The sequence below is a fragment of the Canis lupus genome, chromosome 3 (genome assembly GCF_003254725.2).
Source record: "Canis lupus dingo isolate Sandy chromosome 3, ASM325472v2, whole genome shotgun sequence".
In the NCBI taxonomy this organism is placed as follows: Eukaryota; Metazoa; Chordata; class Mammalia; order Carnivora; family Canidae; genus Canis; species Canis lupus.
The window spans coordinates 87,749,850-87,773,117 of NC_064245.1; the positions used below are offsets into that span (position 1 = coordinate 87,749,850).

The window sequence follows — 23,268 nt, forward strand, 5'->3', positions numbered from 1 at the left end:
CCCTGGGTATGGTCGATAACACTCACGTCGGCCTGCGTGATGATGTTTGATATGCAGCATTGTCTTAAAACCATACGCCATTTCCATCAAGAAACTGGTATCACACTCTTGTTCTCAAGAACGAGGAGACTAGGCCAGAGGTTAGGAATTCAGGGAGTGGGATGATAGGTTGGGGAGCCTGGGTGGTCAACCGCCCTCGAATGCTGCCCCCAAAGGCTGGCCTGCATGGCAGCTCAGGGCTTACCCCCTCTACCACCCTGGTTTATCCCCAACCTCGTGTAACGTGCTGTCTGATTTTGGGAGGAACGGGGGATGTAGGGATCCCCGGGTGGTTCAGAGGTTTAGCACCTGCCTTCAGCCCAGGGCGTGATCCTGGAGACCTGGGATCGGGTCCCACATCGGGCTCCCTGCATGAAGCCTGCTCTTCCCTCTGCCTGTGTCAGCCTCTTTCTCTGTCTCTCATGAATAAATAAGGTCTTTAAAAAAAAGAAAAAAAAAAGGGATATAAAGAGGCATTTTTGCTTTATTGCTGGGGAAAAGGTGCTGGTGATAGAGTTGCAGCATAGAGAGGGTGGGTGGCGGGGAGTCATCCGGGCCTCCGCAGAGGTTGTGTGCCTTTGGGCCATCACTTCCTCTGTCTGCACTCCCACTTCTCTTTGGCCAAAGGGATTCGTAAAGCCTCCTTCTGCTCTGGTATCTCCTAGTAGGGAGTGTGGAGGGATGAGGCCGTCCTCAGGATGCCCATGTTGGGAGCAGCTTCTCAGTGTATCTGGTTTTGAAAACACTTAAAAATGTAAAATTGAACAGAAATCAAAATGGCTGCACTAAGGCTTCACGAAGCTCCGTTAAGTAACCTCTTTTCTCTCTTCTGCAAACCTCCCCGCCTCCCTTCTTAGCCTTTTGTTTCAGGAACCTGATACCATCCTAAAGACATGACAAAAGAGGCTGGCAGCAAGTGCACAATTCCTGTCAAAACCAGCTAGATCTGTATTTTCCCATAAAGCACCCCCCGCCCCCCGACCCCCAGCCCCTTCTTGAGGGGGAAGGGCTTGCAGAGCTTTGAAGGCCAGAGTGGGCTGCAGCCTCCTTTGCCTGGCAAAATAACAAAGCTCTTTGTTCCTCTTTATCCCAAACTGTCTTTGAGTCTGTTTTGGCTCTGGAGCAAAGTTTGGCGACCACCAAGGGACCCTGTGCACGATCCCCCATCGAGACTCTGTAGCTTGAGCAGAGGCTCCCAGGGTGGTTTCTGCGCCAGCTCTCCCTTGGGCACGGCCTAGGGTGGAAAACGCGCTGTGGAGGCCAGATTGCTGGTGGTTGGGTTTCCCAGTGGGGCATATGGTTTCCCAGTGGGGTGGATGGTTTCCCAGTTTGACCTCTGGTGGGAAACTAACCAGGACTTGGAGGAGCCCCTGGGAGGCACCTGCTGACGTCTGTTTGACCTCGAGGACCTCCCTGTTCTAGGCCTTGTGGCTGCCCAGATGCTGAGTCACAGGGAATGTCTTTCAAGAAAGAAGGAACATAGTGAAAGGAGAGCATTGAGATTCCTCTGCCATAATTGGGAAAGTCCCCCGGTGCGTGTACTGAATCTTGCTTATAGTTTGGGAGAAGCAATCTCCACTGTTTGATGATTCTTGAACCCTGGAAGACAAAGCAAATGAAGACATGTTGACTTTGAGTGTAATGAACCCTTTTAATCCAAATTGTGGTCAGGCCTCTGTACCATCACCCCGAGCAGCCCTACCTCTGCCACAGGGAGAAAAAATACTAGGTTTGAGACTGTTTCTCTGGGGACTCCTGGGTGGCTTGGTCAGTTAAGCATCTGCCTTTGGCTTAGGTCATGACCTCAGGGTCTTAGGGCTCCCTGCTCAGCTGGGAGTCTGTTTCTCCCTCTGCCCTCCTTCTGCTATTTCACTCTCTTGTGCTTTCTCAAATAAATAAAATCATAAAAAAAAAATACTGTTTCTCTGGAACATCTCTGTCCTTTGTTGCAAGGTCAAGGAGTGGAAGGGAGGGTGCAATCAATAAGAGAGACCCCCAAGTTATGACTCTACAAATGGGAATGGGTCTCCCCATTAAAGACCCAACAGGGCACCCAATTCAGATGGGGCCCACCTGATGTAGGGGTAAGGCAATTTTTGGTGTGCCAACTGCCTGTTGGAGTGAATGGACAAGTCCAGCTGGCTGCTTATTATTGGACCTATAGTCCATTTTCTACCTTGGATTCATTAAATTGGAAATCTCAAAACCCTTCATGTTAAGATGACCCTAGGGAAAAAAAAATAGCTGAACACACCAATTTAGACACCAAGGCCCTTGAGAATACATAGCTGATCAATATGTCCTTCATTAGGCAGAGTGCTCCTGACACCAGGCAAAAGCTATTAAAGTGGAGGGTGCCGTGACTCTGAGTTTGGCCCATTTGGTGCAGATTGCTTACAAGACTTAGAATGCTGAGGAAGAACAACAGGCGAAGCTGATTCAGGTTTTGCTTCTGACACCTGGTAAAGGAGACATCAACACAAAGGGCAAGTCAGGACATCTCAGGTTGAGCAAAGACCAATTATAAAGAAGAAGGGCGTTGGAAGTGAGGTTGCCCGAAGTTTTCTAGACTGGAAATGGAAGGCCAGGCTGAAAGGTCTGGGAAACAGATGGTCACTCAAAGTGAAGGATGGGACAAGGATAGTGGATGAAGGGACCTGGGGCTTCCAACCAGGTCAATGGCCTCCACAAGCATGGCCCTACAGAAGCCCTGGTGCAATAGCAAATGGGGTCCTGGTTAGTGAACATCTTGGTGGATACCAGAGTAAGCTACTTGGTAATAAATAGTAAACTGGCTTCATTAAGCCCTTGACCTTGTCTGTGGCAGATGTCGCTGGCCAGCTCTCTGTTAAAACCACTGGAATATAAATTTAGGTGAACAGAAGTTGGGTCATAGCTTTTTTTTAATACATACCTGACTATCCAATTCCTCTTTTGGGGCAAGATCTTGTATGCAAATTAGCTGCTCAAATAACTTTTCTCAGCTGAGAAATGCCAATGGTGGCTCTAAGTTCCATGTGAAAATGCCTTATGGCTCCAGCTACTGCTGCTGAGTGAAGAAGACAAAGGAAGAAGGTCGAGGACCACCTGAGATCTAGAACAAGTGAGTACCACTGTTTAGGCAGATGGGATATCTGGGCAAGCCCAGTCAGCCACCCCAACAGTAGTTTTGTTAAAAGAAAGAGCTAAATGGCCTTGTGTTAGAGTTTCCTTTAAAGTAGGAAACAATAGAAGCCATGAAACAGATTCTCAATCGGTTTTCACAACGTGGACTGATTCATCCCCGTCAGTCTCCCTGTACCACTCCCATTCTACCAGTGAGGAGGCCCCATTCGGAGGAGTATCACTTCATTTAAGATTTAAGGGCTTATCCACGAGATAGTACAGGATATCCATCCTACAGGATTCACACCATATACTCCTATTGACTTCTGGCTATGCCAGGAGACTGTGGATGGTTTACAGTGTTGGACTTCAGAGATGGATGCTTTCTTGGCGTGTCTGGGTGGCTCAGTGGTTGAGTGTCTGCCTTCGGCTCAGACACTGTGTGATCCTGGAGTCCTGGGATTGAGTCCCCCATCGGGCTCCCTGCATGGAGCCTGCTTCTCCCTCTGCCTGTGTCTCTGTCTCTCTCTCTCTCTGTGTGTGTGTCTCTCATGAATAAATAAATGGAATCTTTAAAAAAATAAAAGGTGGATGCCTTCCTTCGTATTCCTTTTGAAGACAAGTCTCAATTGTGTTCAGTTTTGAATGGCAAGACCCAGAGATGGGGGGTTATCACCCAGCATTGTTGGACTGTGTCCCCTCAGGGCTTCAAAAATTCGCATTAGTTCAGCCCAATGTTATATATGTGCCTCCCCAAGTATCAGTTTTATAAGAGCAAAAGAGGGGAGGGGCTATCGGTTGGCTACAGGCCAAATGGGAAAAGAGCAAGCCCCTCTTTCGGATCACCCAGATGTCACCGAGAGCTCTTCAAATCTGGACAGTCTGCTGCTTTCTCCTTCAAATGAGTCTCTGTCTTTCGTAATTGTTTGGAAGTTTGAAACTGTCTACTCCAGTGGGCTTGATTTATCTGACCAGCGATTGGCACAGGCTGATTGGAGCTTGTTCACCGATGGCAGTCGCTTTCTTGATCACGGACAGTGCTGAGCAGGATATGCTGTGAGGAGTGGCTAGCGAGTTATGGGAGCAAGAGCACTTCCCTTGGGCACATCAGCATGAAAGGCTGAATTGATAGCCCTCTAGGACATAATACCCAGGTATGGACTCTCCTTCTCTCCGGAGTGATAATGGACCCTCTTTCATTGCAGGAGCAACTCAACAAGGGAAGAAGGCCTTGGGTATGAAATGGAAATTACATGCACCATGGAGACCCCAGTCTACGGGAAAAATAGGGAAAATGAATCCTACTTTAAGAAGGACAGTTGCAAAACCATGCCAGGAAACACCCCTGAAATGGGATCAGGTCCTACCAATTGCCCTTCTCTGCATTGGGGTGGTCCCAGAGGTGGGCTCCAATGAAGCCCTTGTGAAATTCCGTATGGTAGACCATTCCTAGCTCTCCAAGATAGGGGAGAGGATATGCATTAGGTTCAGAAAATGAAACTAAGGCAGAATGTTTGATAGTTGAATCAGTTCTTAACTATTCATGAGTTTGTTTTTCTCAGAAAACCACCTCAACTGGAAGCACGACTGTACCCTTTTAAGGCTGGCCACTAAGGTGCTACTCAAGACTTAGAAAGAAGAGGGCCCATATTAACAGTTGGAAGAGAAGTGAAAAGGACCTTAGAGTGTTCTCTTGATAACCCAAACTGTCCCTCAACAGTTGGGATATTGTCAAATATCCCTCAAATTGTCAGGAATTACACCTTGGGTGCACCATACTTAAGTGTCCTACACCAAATATTAAGTCAGATGACCAATCCCAAAGGGAAATTCAACCCTTAGGAGATTCGAGATACATATTTAAGAAAAAAGAAAAATGAGTGTGCAATGTTATTTATGCTTTGCCTTATACTGGCCTTCCCTGTGGGATGGAGAGATAATGTCCTAGTTCACATTGCTCAGACCTTGGCTCATCTACACAGGTCGTTGAGTGATTTGCCTTCCAAGGGCAGAGTCTATTCTGGATGGCCATGACCCATTCATACATCCAGTAAAGAATTTTTCCCAAGTCCGTAATGGACACCGACCTACTACTGAGGTTTTCCCAATCCCAAGTGGTGATGTGTAGGGTCAGAAAAATCCATTATCCTCATAAAAGCAATTCAGAATCTTGTGGCCTTAGATTTTATGTTGGCCAAGCAAGAGGATATCTGTGCCATTGCAAATACATCCTACTGTACACATACAAATATCTCTTGCTGCTTTGAGAGTAGTGCAGAAAAAAATTGGCAACAGGGCACCTGGTTGCAACAATCTCTAAGTCACCAAACTTCTCCTTTGGAGGGAATGGGCACAGGTCTCACTGACTGGCTCTCAGGTCTTTTCTCATGGATCTCAGATGGACTTAAATCCATCTTCTTGGGCATTTTTTGTTTGTTTTGTTCAAACCCTTTTGTTATTGGCCCCAGGAGTGTACGTGCTGCTAAAGGTCATCGTTTGGTGTGTGCCTTATGTCTGCAAACACAGTCTATCTACCTTTAGAGTTCGGGTAATTGTGAAAAACAAGTACAAGCCTTCCATAGTAAAAATCCCCCGATGATGCCCCTGGCCTGTAGAAATCTGCCGGACAAGTAGGACACCCCCTCCCATAGAGATGGAAGGCTCGGGGGCACCTGGGTGGCTCAGTGGTTGAGCGTCTGCCTTTGGTTCAGGTCATGATCTCGGGGTCCTGGGATCGAGTTCCCCGCAGGGAGCCTGCTTCTGCCTCTGCCTCTGCCTCCCATGAATGAATAAATAAAATCTTATAAAAAAGAAAGGGAAGGCGTGAAAGTGGGGAAATGGAATCACTTAAAAACATAAACAAAAATCACTCATGCTTCAGGGAAGCTCAATTCTAAAGTAATTATTTTCCTGTCTTCTTTTTTTTTTCTTTCTTTCTTTCTTTCTTTCTTTCTTTCTTTCTTTCTTTCTTTCTTTCTTTCTTTCTTTCTTCTTCTTTCTTTCTTTCTTCTTTCTTTCTTTCTTTCTTCTTCTTTCTTTCTTTCTTTCTTTCTTTCTTTCTTTCTTTCTTTCTTTCTTTCTTTCTTCTTTCTTTCTTTCTTTCTTTTCCTCTCTTCTGCAAGCCTCCCCTCCTCCCTTCTCAGCCTTTTGTTTCAGGAGCTAGGTACCACCCTGAAGACAAGACAAAGGAAGCAGGTGGCAAGTTACACAATTCCTTTTAAAAAAAAAAAAGATTTATTTATTCATGAGAGATGCAGAGAGAGAGGCAGAGACACAGGCAGAGGGAGAAGCAGGCTCCATGCAGGGAGCCCGACGTGGGACTCGATCCTGGGTCTCCAGGATCACGCCCTGGGTGGAAGGCAGGCGCTAAACCACTGAGCCACACGGGGATCCCACAAGTACACAATTCCTGTCCAAACAAGCTAGATCCCGTATTTCCCTATAAAACCCCCTAGTCTCTTCCTAGGGGGAGGAGGCTGGAGGCAGGGGGACCGAGAGGGGGGCTTGCAGTTTTTCCAAGGCCAGAGCCTATGGGAGCCTCCTTTGCCCAGCAAAGCAATGAAACTCTTGTTCCTCTTTATCCTAAACTCTGTCTTCACCTTATGATTTGGCCCCGAAGCATTGGGGGGAGGTGGGATTGGTTTTTGAGCACGGGTTGGGTGAGCCCAGCTTGTCTGGATCTCAGATTGGGCTGGGACAATAGACCTCTTGCCCATCGAGGAGCATTACGCATCCAAAAGAAACACGGGTCAGAATGGGTTTGGGGATGTTTACTGCTCTGAAATTGGAGACACATTAGTCCTGGAAGGTGTTGAACCAAGTGCAAATTATATAAAAACCACGGGACTTCACAAACATCTTAATGAATATTCTTCCGGTAATGAAATTACTTTGGATAATGCATTTCTTGGATATGTTTTATGGAAGGAGGGGAAAATAAAATTGTGCCAGTTAAAAAAACAAACGAAAATGAACTGGATGAACTACTAAATATTTAAAAGCTCTAAACAGTGGTGACACTTACCTTGTGTTTTGTCTTAACATTTTAGTGGATGTTTTTCCTTCACGTCTGTTAGCCTAACTGTGTGAACATTTATACAAATAAGCACTTTATTGAGGCAGCTCACACGAGGGGGGGTTGACTTCATTTTCCTGCTCAGAAGTTTGTTTGGGGATGTGTGTGCTCTAATGCGGTGTTTGGGTTTTCTTCATTGAGAGCTTTGAAAACCTGATTGGTACCAAGTATCTCTCATACTTACAAGGTCAAAATCACCTCCTTGAGTGGTTTTCCTTGAGTGGCTTGTAATTTATGGGTTAGATAATAATAAAAGCAACCACAGTGATGATTACTGAGTGTCTATTTTCCACCAGGCACTGGGCTGAGCATTTCTTATTTAGGTCTTCCAAGATTCCTTACGAGGTAGGTAGAATTATTTTCATCCCCATGTCAGAGAGGAGGAACCTGAGGGTCCGAGGCATTCCACGAATTTCTCAAGGCCAGGGAGCCAGGACTGAGCCCTCCCTCAGGCAGAAGAATCTGGAGCCCTAGCTCCTAAGTGCTGTGCAACACTGGTATCTCCGGTGCCCTTCGGGTCCTGCAGTGTCTGGGTCACAGACCTGGGAGCGATGCTCTGCTGCTCTTCTGCAGTGTGTGGTTTGTGGTCTTGCCTGTAGATTTACCGCATCAGCTCCCTGCTGTTGGTGAAGCCGAGAGTTACAGGTTGAATGTCCGTGTCCCTCCGCCCCACAAATTTATATGTTGAAGCCCTGCCCTCCAGTGTGATGCATTTGGAGGCAGGGCCTTTGGGAGGTAGCTTAGCCGTCGATGAGGTCCTGAGGATGGGGCCCTCATGATGGTATTAGTGTCCTTCAAAGAGGAGGAAGAGAGAAACAGAACCCGGTTCTCTCTGCCGTGTGTGTACAGCAGGCGCCCAACCTCTGGAACACCTTGATCTTAGACTTCCCAGTCCCTGGAACCATGAAAAATAAATGCCTGTTGTGCGAGCCCCCTGCTCTGTGGTATTCTGTTTCCGCAGTCTGAGCTAAGACACCAGGGGTGAGCTCTCTCGTCCATAATATTTTCAATTAGAATGTCTCTGCCCTGTGCACCTGGCCCCACACCTGCCTCTTATCCAACTCAGCAGACCCCCTCTTTAGCAGCACCTGGCACTCTGTACCTGCCCTCTGGAACCCCTGATAGGGGCCCCAAGGTCCTCACTGCTTCCTGCATTTTTCACTTCGCCTGGGCCTGTCCCCTTCCCATCTTCATGCCTGGCAATCTTCTACTGATCAGTCGCGGTCCATCCTAAGTGTTCGTCCCGTGGGAAGCCCTCCCTGATTGACCTCCTGGATAGCACCTCCTGCTCCCTCCATGGGGCCGACACCCCAGCCTGTATCCTCAGCCCTTCTCTAGCAGTGCAGCCTTCTCAATTGCAATGACTTCTTTTTTATTGTAGCAGGAAATAAACACCGCATGAAATCACCCAACAATTTCCAGGTGTGCAGTACAAGATCATGAACCACATACATGCACACCCTTGTGCAGCAGGTCCACAGGTCCCTCCCTCCCCGCAGGAGAGAAGCTCTCTCTCTACCCGATGAACAACTACTCCCCATTTTCCCTTCCTGAAGCCTCTGCAACCATCTTTCTCTTTGTTTCTATCATTTTGCCTGGTTTGGATACTTTATAAGAGGGGAATCATGCAGTATTTGTGATTTTGTGACTGGCTTATTTCACTTAGCATCATGCCCTCAAGGGTCATCTATGTTGTAACATGTGATAGGATTTTCTTCTTTTTAAGGCTGCATAATATTTCATTGTGTGTGTGTGTGTGATATATATATATATATATATATATATATCACATTTTCTTTATCCATTCACCAGTCCATGGATCTCTCTCTCTCTTTTTTTTTTTTTTAGGTAAACACTTCTGTTAATAATTATATTTAGTGAGATATAATTGGCATACAACATTTAGGTATGTGCGTAACATGTAGGTTAAAGGAATACAGCGGGTTGATTTGATACGTTTATATATCGCAGATCTTACCACTGTAGCATTAGCTACTTCTGGCACATAATTGACCCTTTTTTGGTGATGAGAACTATCAAGATCTAGTCTCTTAGCAGCTTTGAGGTTTATAATGCAGAATCATCAATGACAATCACTATCTCTGAATTAGATCCCCAGGACTGACTTACCTACTGCTTGTAAACTGGTACCCTTGCAAGTGTCTGACCACTCCCCAATCTCCCTAAACCCCAATCTCTGGTACCACCATTCTACTCTCTGATTTTATAAATTTGGCTTTTTTAGATTCCACATTTAAGTGATAAAATACAGTGTTTGTCTTTCTCTGGCTTCTCTCACTTAGCATAATGCCCTCAAGTTCCATCTATGATTTGCAAATGACAGGATTTTCTTCCTCATGACTAACATTCCATTTTATGTACATGTCTGTGTGTGTGTATATATATGTATATACACACAGAGACATCTTTATCCTCTCATCTGTTGACAGATACTTTGGTTGTTTCCATGTCTTGGCTACTATGAATAATGCTGCAATAAACATGGGAGCGCCGTTATCTCTTTGACATATCCAGGGACCCATTGCAATTCATTCTGAGGCGGGCCATCTGCATGATTAAATCCACTGATGGGAATGACCATCTCTTAATCCACTTTGTATTCCAAGTTCTTGACACAGTGTCTGACACACGGGGGTGGGGGACTTGCAAAACACTTGAAAGAATTAATTTAAATTCGAGCAAACAGCAAATATTTGGGGAATAAAAAGAATGTGCTTCCAATGAAAGGAAGTGCAGATATTTTTTAAAACAATGAACAGAGCAGGGATTTGAAGAGGAATCTGGAACAAGGAAATCAAAAATTAATTTCACATTTTGCTAAGCTTTAAAATCATTCCCCAAACCGCAATGATGTAACTACTTTCATAAATACATTAATACAGTTTGGGCTAGTGTTTCCTGCCTCAAGGAAATTCCCTTGCCAAATTGAGAATTATCCTAAAGCCCCTGAGCTTATTCCCCACTCCTGACTTCAAAAGGATTGTGCACAATTCCAGACAGAAGAAAGTGGTCCTCCCAGTTCATCTCTTTCCACCATTATTTTAATGCATGCTGGAATGGGTTCAGCCTTGGAATTTAAGTGTTTCTAGAATCTCTTGTCAGCATTTTTAAAGATCTCTTTGGATATAAGTAATTCATATTAAAAATTCAAACATAATTTTCTATTCAGAAAAAAAATGAACCCTATAAAAATTCACTTCTCCAATAAGATAAAATGTCAGCATTTAGGAATTAAATGTCTGGTGCTATCTGAGATCGCTAAAGCCTTATGCTTTAATATTTTTTAAGTCCTAAAGATGGATCTACTTCAATCAGTTCTCACATTTTCATCCTCTGACTAGGGGGCATAAATGTTGTTAGAAACTTGGGTGGTCCAGAGATCTCATGGGGGTTCAAATCTCACTGATGTTCAGGGAATGAAAAGGAAGGGGAACTGACCTTTGTTGAGGATTCATTTACTATGTATCAGGAGCAGCAAGTACCCTGAGGCAGGTGTCTTGTTCCCATTTCACAGATTATAGCAAGCAAGTAAGAATCAAACCCAAACCACTCAAAATGACAAGTGCTGTGTAATCTGTAACTGACCATAGTTTAGCCTTGTAGCCTCAAAGTAACTGAACTGAGTTGTCCATCAGTAGCAAAGTTGTCTTGCTTTTCTTTTTAGGGAAGAGTGAAGTTTTGGAATGTTGGGTATAGGACCATAAAGGAAACTCTTGAAACAAATATCCTCATTGACATTTTTTTCCAATTAGTTTCAGTGTGAGACATACAGAAGCAATTTTCTTTCATTCCTTGGTTTATATATTTTTCATAGGGGCTCTGATTATGGGGTCTGTGGACTCCCAAAGGATTCTTGAATAGCCTACTGAGGTAGTAGGAACTTGGATGGCAATAATATTGTGTCTTTAATCTCACTGATCTCTGACTAAAACCAGTTTTTCATTTTGAATTTAGGCAACATCCATCTACCATGTTAGCAGACCGTGTCATCTAATATTAATATAACACTATTATTACATATTAACATTAATATGACCTTATCATCTGTAGAAATCACAGCTATTTTCACGTTACATTACAGCTATTGAGGTTCTGAAATACTTTGTCTCTCATTATTTTGCTTTTTTTTTTTTTTTTTAAAGTGGGCTCCATACCCAACGTGGAGCTTGAACTCACAACCCTGAGATGAAGAGTCACATGCTCTACTGACTAAGCCACCTGGGCTCCCCTGTCTCTCACTACTTTAAAACTATGGTTGTTATCATACCTACCCTTGCCTATTGTTTAATGGAATAATAAAGAAAAGTACATTTAGTATCACAAATTTGTTGCTTTAGAATTTGGGAACTGTAGCCTTACAGGCATAAAAAGGCAGGTCTCCTAGGTCTTTGCTGTGTTTCATCCTCCTTCTCTCCCTCTGTTGTTATTCTCTTTTCGTTCTTGCATCTTCTCTTTTCATTTTCCTTCCTTCCGTTTTTGTTTTGTTTTGTTTTGTTTTGTTTTGTTTTTGTTCTCTTTATTTTGGCTATTCAATGGCATAGTCATCTCCATTCAAAAAGTGGGGGTCTGGACTCCTAGCCATGTTATGTACATGGCTGGAATTGGGCATGGGGGTGGGAGTGTGATCTGCCCTCAGGAAGCAAATTATGGAGCAAGGGGAAATATGAAAGACACACCTAGAAGCCAAGTTGAGATTCAGACACACAGAGCTGAACTCAAGCTGGAGTGAGTCATGAAAGCAGAGGAGATAAAACTTAGAGAGACTGAGATAAAGCACCAGGGTCCTGACCAGGGCACAGAAGGCAAAGCTTGGACAGAAGGCTTGAAACACTTGTACCCAGCAGCGACCACTTTTTATAGGCGTTTGAGCTTTTCCAAAGCTGGGGATAGAGAGCTATCAAGAACATTTGGAAATTTTCTCTCCATATAACTTTAAGTTCTAATGAATAATTATATTTCTTTATATCTTGATGCTTTTTTTTTTTTTTTTGGAAGTGTTCTGGTAATAATTATGGGAGAGTGGTGCTTACTTGCATGTTTGAGGATCGGTGAAGGTACCCACGCTGCTGTAATGGAATTAGAAAGAGGGAGAGTGAGTAGGAGGTAAGGACAGAAAGGAGAGGGGAGTCCAGATTATGTAGGAAATGCTGGATCTTATAATAAAGACTTTGGTTTTGCTCTGAGCATGTTGGGGAACTACCTGAGGATTTCAAATAGGAGTAATACTGTTGAAGGGTCTTTCTAGCTGCTATGTTAAGAAGAGGTTATAGGAGTGTAAGAAATAAAGCAGAGTGACCGCTTTGGAGTTTATTGCAATTTTCCAGGCAGGAGATGATGGTGGCTTGGATTATGCTGGGACAGAAGGGATGTGAGAAATCTTGTTGAGAGGACTTGCTGATGGGTTAGATATGGGGTATGGCAAGAAGAAACCATCATAGACTGTACTAGGGACCTGGAACTGAGGTACAAATGGATTGAATTGCTGTAGACTTCAACAGAGAAGCTCCAAGACAGGTTTTGGGGAAAGCCTAACTCGAATGCTCCCTAAATAATGACATATTTTCCTAGCTCCCCATCTAAATATGGAGGGTTCTCCAGAACTGCTATGTAGGAAGAATTTAGAAACCATGCTCTCCCATTCTAGGGATGGAAGTGAAGCCTGGAACTACTTTTCTTATCACATTACATGAAATTAAGAAAATAAAACCGTACACATCACAGAGTGAGAGGTTATTGGAGAGTTTGGTTAACTAAGCAATTCTTTGATACCAGCACATCCCAAAGGGAAATTTGAAGCTCCAGTTGTGGGTCTTTTGATCTTCCTGAAAGTAAACCCCCCCTCCCCACCCGCCCCTCGCTGACTTTCTTCTTAGAGTTTTTCTGAAATTTGCAGTGGCTCTTTCGCCAGAACTGGAGCTATGGAAAATGTTGCTACCTTGTAGTTTAATGACCTTGTTTGAGACCTTTGATGAAGAAAGAATCACCAGCGTATCCTCCCTTATTGGAGAGGATTTGACCTGCCAGCAGAAGCCATGCTAGCTAATTTAATAAAAGGAGTCTATTACATGTAGTCATGAAAGCGTTAGGAAGTGCAACCAGAAGACAGGGGAACCTCGAGAATTGCAGTCGTGGGAAGCTGCTGCCAACCCTGGGGTTGGAGGGTTGAAGAGAGGAGCCGGGCACCAGAGGAAGTGGGAACCAGGCATGTCTGCTCAGCGGGAACTGGGAGCACAGATTTCAAAGCTTTCTAATATCCTCACGTAGATTTTATTTTTTCCTATGGTGGTAGATGCTTTAAACAAAGAGACAACAAGAGAGGGAGCCCTAGGAAGACGATGGTCTGTTTCACCAACACTCTTGGGGTAGGACAATCTCACGTGATGGCAAGTGGCAAAGGAAGATTTTAAGAGGAGAGAGAATAGGCAATCGTGTGGGATTATTAATTATGACAAAATAAAAATAAAACAGAGGTGAGGCAGTAATCCCCTAGCAACACACATTCTTAAATTCAGCTTTACTTTCTGATATTCTAGACCATGGCTAGAAGTTCTCACTAAATAATCATTTGCTTTTTCGTCACCAGTTGTTACTGGAGTTATGATAAGAAAAACTCTTTGTTTCTCTTTCACATTAAAGTCGCCGCTTTTGCATCTAAAAGAAAACCTACCCTGGACAATGCAAATGATATTAGTTCTTCTGCAAGCATCACAATCTAGGAAGATTTGTTGGATAAAATCAGGATGGAGTCTGGCATTCAGAGATTGACAAGTCGTATTTTGCAGAATCATTTCTTGTGGATATTTCTTTCTTTGTTTCTTTCTTTTCTTTTTAAAGCAATACTTTAAGGAGATACTAAAGTCAAACTTTGATAATTCAAAATTCAACTCCATGATTTGTAATTGTTGTAGACAAGCCAGATTTGATCTGCCGTCTGCAAGTCTAAAGTTTATAATGCATGTAATTTGATTTTCTTTCTCTAGAGATACTTTTTCTATCTGATCTGAGTCTTTATCAGCTTAAGCAAAGTGAAAATTTCCATAAAAGTTATTGTGAAGAAACCTTTACCTTTAAAGAGACTGCTAGAAACTGTTGCTAATTTTAAAAGATATTTGTAGCATGACTCGTTGGGCTTCAAGTATAAATTCTGGAAAGGTTCCTAATTTTCAATTTTACATTTTATCATACGAATTTCCTTTTGTGTATTCTCTGACATGTCCGTGATATTTCCCACATTAAATATTCGAAAATTCGTCAAACTGAAAGTCATTTTCAGATTTTCAAATTTGTTTTTGAAATTAATTTTTAATTCAAAAATTTTTAATTTTTCATTAAATTTTTAATTTTTAATTTTTTTTTCAAATTTGTATTCTAGAAATATTTATGCCTCAGCATGTCAATTGACTGTTTTAATAATTAAAATGCTTCAAACTGCTCAGTATTAAAACTTCTCAATACAGCAAGCGCTTTATACTTTTCACATTTTGCTTTCGTGTATGTTATCACAAGAGTCCTATGGGAAGGTTCAGAAGTGAGAACATTGCAGCTCAGAGGGGACAGGTGACAGCTGTTGTTGGGAGAGTGGTGTGAACACGGGTGGTTGGTGTGGAGTCTCTGTCTCTTTAAAGATACCTGTGTACACAGCCTACTGGAGTGAGCGGTGGAATAGAGGTTCAGGAAAAACTGGCTTTATTACATTTACCATCCCATACTTGGCACATTGTCCGATTCTAGGGGACACACACATAAAAATAGGGGAATTGCCTTGAGTCTCATAAGAAGATTCTTTACTATGTTTCAGAAGTAGATAAAATAATAGTTTTTAAAGCAGCAAAATGAGACCGATTTACCTGTCCTGTTAATTCTGAAGGTTGTCACTTATGAAGTTGGGGTTGAGAAATTTATGAAATAAGTGAATGCATAAGTAGACATAGAATAAGAAGCCTAAGTGCTTTGAATCATGATTTAATCTGAAAAGGCAATATTATCTTTTTTCCTTAGAAGGCACTCTTGGTTGGGGTGACTGCTAAGTCCCCCTGGTTCCCATGAAGTCCGGTTCTCCGCAGGCCCAAATAGGCATCCTCTCTGCTCTGATTCTGGCAGAGGGATTTCTTTCTCTCTACATTCTTCCCTTCCTTAATCCCCCGATTTCTGGGCATCCCCATTTGCAGTGGAATTGCAGTTTCTGGTTGGTACAGTCTAAAAACATGTATTGACATCTAGTCCTGGGTCAGACACCACGCGTGGGGATAACAGAGAACAGGGCACATCCCCTGCCCTTGGAAATTCAGAGGAATCCTCCACGGAACCCAGTCGCTTTGTCATTATGGCAACAGCTGCTTTCCTCTCCATCATCTCCTGCATTTCTCACAGTGTCTTTGAAGGTGGATACTAAGATTTTAGTAGCAGGTTAGTCCTCTGGGGAAATATGCTTAGCGTCTCTCAGAGATAAGGGGGCGTCTACCTGAGTGTGCCCTGACTCTGGTTTCCGAGGTGGCGGTGGTGGTGGCGGTGCTTCCACGTGGGTCCGCAGAAAGCCATCCTCTCCTCTTAGGAAATCTCACCCTCCCCCTGCCTTCACGGCTTCTGCAATCAGCACCCTAGGGAAAGAAGGTTGCACCCCCCTCCCCTTCCCGTGGACAGTGTCATAAAAATGAGCATGGTGTGGCTTTTGTCAACCCCAGCGGCTGCAAAGGCAGACAGAGAACCGGGCATCTCGTAGGCTCCGTGGCAGCTGCAGTTGTGAATGTAATTCATTGCCACCAGCACGATGCCCTCCCCCGAGATTTGGAAGGTGGGGTGAGGTCCCCGCCCACAGCTGCTCTCTTCTGCCACCAAGCACAGCCACCAGTACTGGCCTTGGCCTCGCGGTGTTCAGAGTCACCAACCCCGGGGGACGGCGAGAGGCAGCGTAGGCAGGACACAGTCCTAGCGCTAGGAGGCTGGTGACTGTGCAGGATCACAGCCATGACACGTTGCTAGAACAAAAAGTTCCAGTGCTGGTCATGATTTCTGCCTTTCAACAACCCAAGGGGCGGATACGACTATTACTGTTCCCATTTTATGGGCAGGGGAACTGCAGCCCAGGGAGGGCAAGTAAATTGCCTGAGTCACCCAGCTAGTAAATGGCCAAGGCAGGTTTTACTGGGCTGGCTCCAGTCTCAGGGTCTGCCCTTCTAATCTGGCTACTCTGAAGTTTTGAACATTTGAGGACTAAACACAAACTAATATCTCAATAAATTATATGTCCACAGGGGCCTTCTAAGAATGGAAGAATAAGAGACACCTGGTGGCTCAGTGGTTGAGCATCTGCCTTGGGCCCAGGCGGTAACCCCAGGGTCCCAGGATCAAGTCCCGCATCGGGCTCTCTGCAAGGAGCCTGCTTCTCCCTCTGCCTGTGTCTCTGCCTCTCTCTCTGTGTCTCTCAGGAATAAATAAATAAAATGTTAAAAAAAAAAAAAAAGAATGGAAGAATAATGAGAGACTCTACTCCGTAGATGCTAAGTAGCTAGGGAACACCTAGAGCTTACAGACAAAGAGTTTGAGGCCCGGATGTGCAGAGCTATGTCAAAGCTTTTACAGCTCGATATTGGGACTGAACTGCCGCTGTGTGTTCTGATCAATGTGTATGTCATATTCTCTCTTTTTAAAGATTTTATTTATATATTTAGAGAGACCGAGGTGAGGGGGCAGAGGGAGAGGCAGTAAATCTGAGGCAGACTCCCCTCTGAGTGTGGAGCCTGATGGGGCTCGAATCCAGGACCCCGGGGGCAGGCCCTGAGCTGAAGTCAAGGGTCCAATGCTTACCCAGCTGAGCCTCCCAGGCGTCCCTGTATGGTGTTCTTTTGATTCTTAAATTAATATGAGAATCTGATGAAAAGAAATCTAAACACACACACATTACACCTTTAATATTTTGTATAAAATTTATTGTTATAATTGGCTTCTCAGAATTAACCTAAATGTCCTTTTGGCAGTTTGGACGCCTTCTGGTAAGTTCTCCTCCCACCTCCCCATGATGTGTATAGCCTTGGTGAAGGTCGCTCTGATGGTCCCAGCTTTTCCCCCTCCCTGTAACCACGCCGTTTGCCAGGTGACATGCGACTTAGCCGATCCTGTCTAAAAAAGGTGGACTACATTTTCTCTGTCCCTTAAATAGGAGTTTGCCCACCAAAATGTGGTGGGGGTGAAGGTGTGACAGTTCTGGCCTAGGCATAGAGACCTTGAGTATTTCTGCCTTTTCTCCTGAGTCTGTGTAAATGTAGAAAATGTTTGGGCTAGCTTGATGGAAAAGGAGAAATGCAGAAAAAAGACATGTAAAGCTGAAGCCCACCCAACAAGGGGCTAATGGTAGACATGTGAACGATTTCAGCTGATAAGAAGAGCTTCCTAGCCGACCCTGAGCTAACTCTAGATGCTTGTGTAATAAACATGTATTGCTGTAAGCCCCTGAGACTCACGTTGGTTTATTATCATTATTCTATAACTTCTAATGGCAACGGGTAACTGGCACAGTGGAATTACACATGTAAATAGTATGCCTTTGTTCTGTCCAAATTGTTGACAGTGGCCAAAAGGTAGGCCAATTGAGGACTTTAAATCTCAAGTCAGGTGAGGAAAAATGGGGAAAAATTATTTTTGTAATCATCTGTCACAGACTTCATGTTTTGTCCCCTCCCCAAATTCATGTGTTGTAACGCTAATCCCCCAAGTGATGGCATTGGAAATGGGGCCTTGGGGAGCTGATTAAGTCATGAGGGTGGAGGCCTCATGATGAGAGTTGTGTCCTTCCAAGAAGAGATACCAGAGAGCTTGCTTCCCTCTCTCTGCACTCCTTCACGTGAGGATGCAATGAAAAGACACTTATCTATAAGAGAAGAAGTGGACCCTCCCCAGAAACTGGCCATGTTAGCATGACCTTGAACTTCCAGCCTCCAGAACTTTGAGAGATGAATGTCCATTGTCTGAACCACCCTGTCAAGAGGATTTTGTTATAGCAGCCAAGCTAAACGCGTTCATTCTAGTTGAAGGACTCAGATGAGATTGTGAAATAGTTTCTCATACCTGCCTCCAAGAATATCCCTTGGCTTCTGCCCATTTGACTCTATGAGCCACATTTATTGCCCCAATCAACTTGTTTTTCTTTGAAATTAGCCCCAGTTATTTTCTGTTTGCTGTTCTAGTTTCTATTGCTTTGTTTAAAATTACCCCAAAATTAAGTGGCTTAAGATAATTAGTTAATGAATGACTAGGGGACAGAGGCTTCAGGAATTTGAGGATGGTGTGGCTGGGTCATATTGTTTCTTGAGTCTTTCATGTAGTTGCAGTCATTCATTGGACAGTAGAACGCCTACCAGGGTCGGAAGTCCAAGATGACTTACTTGCGTGACTGGTCATTGTTGCTGGCCGTTGGCAGAGAGTTCAGCGAGGCTGCCCTCTAGAATGCCTACCTTCCACCTTTAGGGTCAGCCCCAGGGAAACTGGTCTTCTTACATGGTAGCTGGCTTCCTTCAGAGTGAACGTCCTTAGAGAACCAGGCATGGTTCCTCCCGTGGGAATAAAGGCAACAGATGTCGGCATGTTTTGAAACTACCCTATTCTGCCCTTTGGCCACAAATTATTTTTATCCTTCCACTTGTAAAATAGGCTTACCCCTTCCCAAACCCCTCCCACAGTCTGTCCATTGGGCTTGAGGTTCAGGCTCCAGATCAAGGAGCTTATTATTGAAATCAGGTGCATGTGTAGATACGGCTTCATGGATTTGGTTACTTGACTGTAGTTTCTTTTAAGCTAAAAATGTTGATACTAAGGGCAAGCTGTCTGCCCCTGACATACCCATGATACTTTGCTGGTACAGAGAGAGGACAATAGCAATAAACATTCTAGCCTCAAGGTAAGAGACACATAGAAGTAATGGTCCATGTTTGCTCTGAAGTCCAAAGGCATGCAAGCCTACAGTTTACTTAGGGCCTGGTTCTGCTTCCTAAAACACAACTTATATTAGTGCAATGAAAGCAATTGGCTGGAAATTTATTTCATAATGAAGAAGAGAAACAATCTTTTTTAAGAATTATAATTTTTCACTCTTTTTTTTTTTTGCATATAAAAATTATCTCTCTACTTTCTGAAAAAAGTTGAGAATTGTCCTAAAATCAATTTGATTTGGTTTGGTTATAATGAGATGGTAAGATTGAAGTACCAGTGTATAGGTATCTTGATATCCATTTGATTTTGAGTCTTTAAAAGATTTATTTATTTATTTTGAGGGAGAGAGAGAGAGCAGCGTGTGGGTGCAGTCGGGGGAGGCAGGGTAGGAGAGAGCAGGGCTCCGCAGCCCAATGTGGAGCCCAATGCAGGGCTCCATCTCACAACCCTGAGATCATGACCTGAGCTGAAACCAAGAGTCAGCCAAGCCATCCAGGTGCCCCTGATTTTGACTTTTATTTTCATAGGATTAGTGCTGAAAACCCTAAATTATAAAGGAATAAGAGGCAAACTGAGTATTCATTGTCACGATTCTTCATTATGCTCTTTGTTATGTGAGGGTGGTTTGTCTTACAAAACACTAGATATTTCCAAGACCCTTTCTTTTGAGGTTGAGTTCATGATTTCATTTCCTTTTTCCTCAAATCAATGAGGGTTATCTTCCCAGAGTTTTCCTCATTGATGCCATATATGTTTTCAAGCAAAGTCATGAATCATTTTTCCATCTTAACAGAAGTAATTTTCAGTAGACTTTTGTAGTATTTTTGAGTGTCTGCAGACTTCTGACAAGTTGATTAGATTTTATCATTTTCAGCTTTAGCCTGCTGAAACGCTTCCTCCAGCATTGGAAAGTTTTCACAAATTTGTGATTCTCATCTCCTCTTCCAATGTGGCAAGTTGGCTGATGGAATCCACAGTTGTCCAGCAGCAGCGTCCATAAAGGTGACTACAGAGTTTCCAATTAAATGATTTACGTCGTACTTAAGTGCCCAGATAGCTGCCAGCCGAGCCAAGACATAAATGAACTCCACCCCTTCCAACTGTTCTGGGAATATGATTTACTTTTCTCATAAAAAGGTGTAACTTCCACCCAAATTTCAATCAAGTCCTTCAAGACTCATCCTGTTGTAAGCCAGGGAACATCTGTGTAGAAGATAGCTTTGTATTCCATCTCCTGGCTAAGACCACCTGAAGAGGCTGTGATTCAAAACCTAGCTCAAATGAAAGAGCCCGTTTTCAGGGCAGCAGACCGCCCTCCTAGGACTGTTGGTTGTCTGAGATTTCAGGACAAAACAAAGAAGCCCCATGATGTGCACAGCTTGCTTCTTCATTAAAGCATAAAAGTAAACTAACGTCATGTGTGACAGGTGACACCCAGAGAAAGCACCAAGAATTTGTATGCCAAGGTTGTGCCCAGCCAATAAACTCTTCCTTCTCTTGGACTATCATTTGTAACCAGTTTCCAAAAGGGGCTCAAAGAGGCCATTTTTTTAAAAAAGATTTTATTTAATTATTCATGAGAGACAGAGAGAGTGTCAGAGACACAGGCAGAGGGAGGTTCCAGGCAGGGAGCCTGATGTGGGACTCGATCCTGGGTCTCCAGGATCACGACCTGGGCTGAAGGTGGCGCTAAACTGCTGAGCCACCCAGGCTGCCCAAAGAGGCAATTTTTAATAAAGATTTTATTTATTCATTTAAGAGAGAGAAAGCAAGAGAGAGAGTGCATGAGTGGAGGGGGAGGGGCAGTGGGAGAGAGAGAAGCCGACTCCCCACCGAGCAGGGAGCCCAATGTGGGACTCGATCTCAGGACCCTGGGATCAGAACCTGAGCCAGAAGTAGACCCTTCACTGACTGAGCCACCCAGGTGACCCCAAAAGCATTTTTCATCGATATATTAGGAAAAGAATAAGTTTGGTTACTGGAAGCGCTGAGAGACCAGGGTAGTTCCATCCAGTTAATGCTGCAGGAGAAAAATAAGGTGCATTGCTACCTGGAACTTATTAGAAGGGATACTGGCAGTTTGGGGGAGGATAACATTTTCTGATAGAGGCAGTATTTCAATTTTTTGAACTTGACCATTGCTAGATCATATGCTTTTATGCACTGAATTATGCGCTGCCAAATTCATATGTTGAAGTTTTGACCCTGAGTGACTCAGAATGTGACTGTGTTTGGAGATCAGGTCGTTAAAGGTATAATTAAGTTAAAGTGGGGTCATTAGGGTGAGTCCTAATCCAATATGACTGGTGTCCTTATAAGAAAATAAGTTAGGACACAGACACTAACAGAAGGAAGACCATGGGAAGGAGGAGATGGCCATCCACATGCCCAGGAAGGAGATTTCAGTATGAAACTGACCCCGCTGACACCTTGGTCTTGGACTTCTCGTCACCAGACTTATGGGAAATAGATTTCTGTTGTTTAAGCCACCTAGCCTGTGGCCCTTCCTTATGGCAGCCCCAGCAAACCAACACACGTGAATTCTCTAAGATCTTACCAATCCCATGAGGCAATTTTTTTTTTGATTGGCAATGTGATAAGCATTCTCGGAGGGTGCTTCAAAATTAGATGTTTTGGTTAAAGCAAATGCAGGTTTTGGGAAAAGTGAGTTTTCAAAGCACGGCTTCTTTTCATGAACAGGATCTACAGTTCCTGCTGTCTTGACATGAGGATCCCTGAACATGTTTCTGTAATTGTGTTGACTTGAAGACTTAAGCACACAAGTGCACCTTGTGGCCTTTGGGCCCCATCTTGCTCTGGAAGAAAGCAAAGCTGAAAGATACCCAAGCTTTATCCTACTGGCCATTTCCAATGGAAGGTAAAGGTCATCATGGTGAAAACTCAGAAAAGAGTCTAATGAGAATGGTAAGGCATGTTTTCACTAATTCTTATCAGTGATAAATTATTCTAGGCCTCATTACATAATGAATATTTTAATGAATTGTTTAGGGCCCAGTCAGTTGAGAGAAGAAGGAATAAAAGGGAGCCCAGAGAAGACACATGTGCTTTTTTTTTTTTTTTAAAGATTTATTTATTTATTTTATTTTTTTTTTAAAGATTTATTTATTTATTTTATTTTTTATTTTTTTAAAGATTTTCCTCTTATTTTTTTTTTTTGTAATTTTTATTTATTTATGATAGTCACAGAGAGAGAGAGAGGCAGAGACAGAAGCAGGCTCCATGCACCGGGAGCCCGACGTGGGATTCGATCCTGGGTCTCCAGGATCGCGCCCTGGGCCAAAGGCAGGCGCCAAACTGCTGCGCCACCCAGGGATCCCTATTTATTTATTTTAGAGAGAGAACACGTGTGTGGTGGGGGCGAGGGGGAAACAGAATCTTAAGCAGACTCCGAGCACAGAGCCTGACATGGGGCTCAATCTCATGACCCTGAAATCCATGACCTGAGCTGAAACCAAGAGTTGGATGCTTAACAAACTGTGCCACCAGCCGCCCCTACTTGTGCTTTTTTTTTTTTTTTTTTTAAATGCCCTATTCTGGAAGCAACCATGTCATTTCTGCTCACATTCTGTGGGTAAGAACGAGTCACTTGGTGACACTTATGGTGCAGGAAGTCTAGGAAAGGTCTCTGACTACACAGCCTCTTTTCAGTCACAACGCTATGTAATTGAAACGGGGTAACAGACTCTGCTGGCAAGCTGGCTGGTCTCTGCCAAAATAGCTACCACCTGCTTGTGCCGAATACTACTCTAAGCCCTTCCGTTTCATGAGCCATTAAATCATCACAGTTCATTAAGTTGGCTTAGTTCTCCTAGAATATTGATTACAAATTGGAGTAGAGAAATCAAATCAGTTGCTGATACCCCCCAGCTAGGCAATGAGGAAGCAGGATTTCAGTCCAGTTCAGTAACCTTCATGAGATCACCTCTTGGTGTCTGAGTGTTTGGAGAAAGTGCTGAAGGATCCTTTCTCAGGAAAGCAACTCCAATATGGTTCCTGCCTTCTTTCTATCCTACCAGAATATCCCTAGTTTTCCAATAGCTGAGTAAATCCCATGTCTTGGGCCATTTGGGCTGATGTAATAAAGA

The 23,268-nt window shown here is 43.7% G+C and overlaps 1 long non-coding RNA gene across 2 annotated transcripts in view; it reads right to left on the reverse strand.

Moving 5' to 3' along the window:
• Positions 1 to 515: 515 nt before the first annotated feature.
• Positions 516 to 23,268, reverse strand: part of LOC112653747 (uncharacterized) — a 28,299-nt gene continuing 5,546 nt past the window's right edge. Inside the window, exons 2-5 of one of the 2 annotated variants that reach the window (XR_007409992.1) lie at positions 7,404 to 7,839; positions 2,954 to 3,133; positions 1,392 to 1,638; positions 516 to 784 (exon numbers count right to left, since the gene is read on the reverse strand). This is a non-coding gene — a long non-coding RNA (uncharacterized LOC112653747). The remainder of the gene's footprint in view (positions 785 to 1,391; positions 1,639 to 2,953; positions 3,134 to 7,403; positions 7,840 to 23,268) is intronic. The other variant, XR_003132478.3, reaches the window with a different exon arrangement.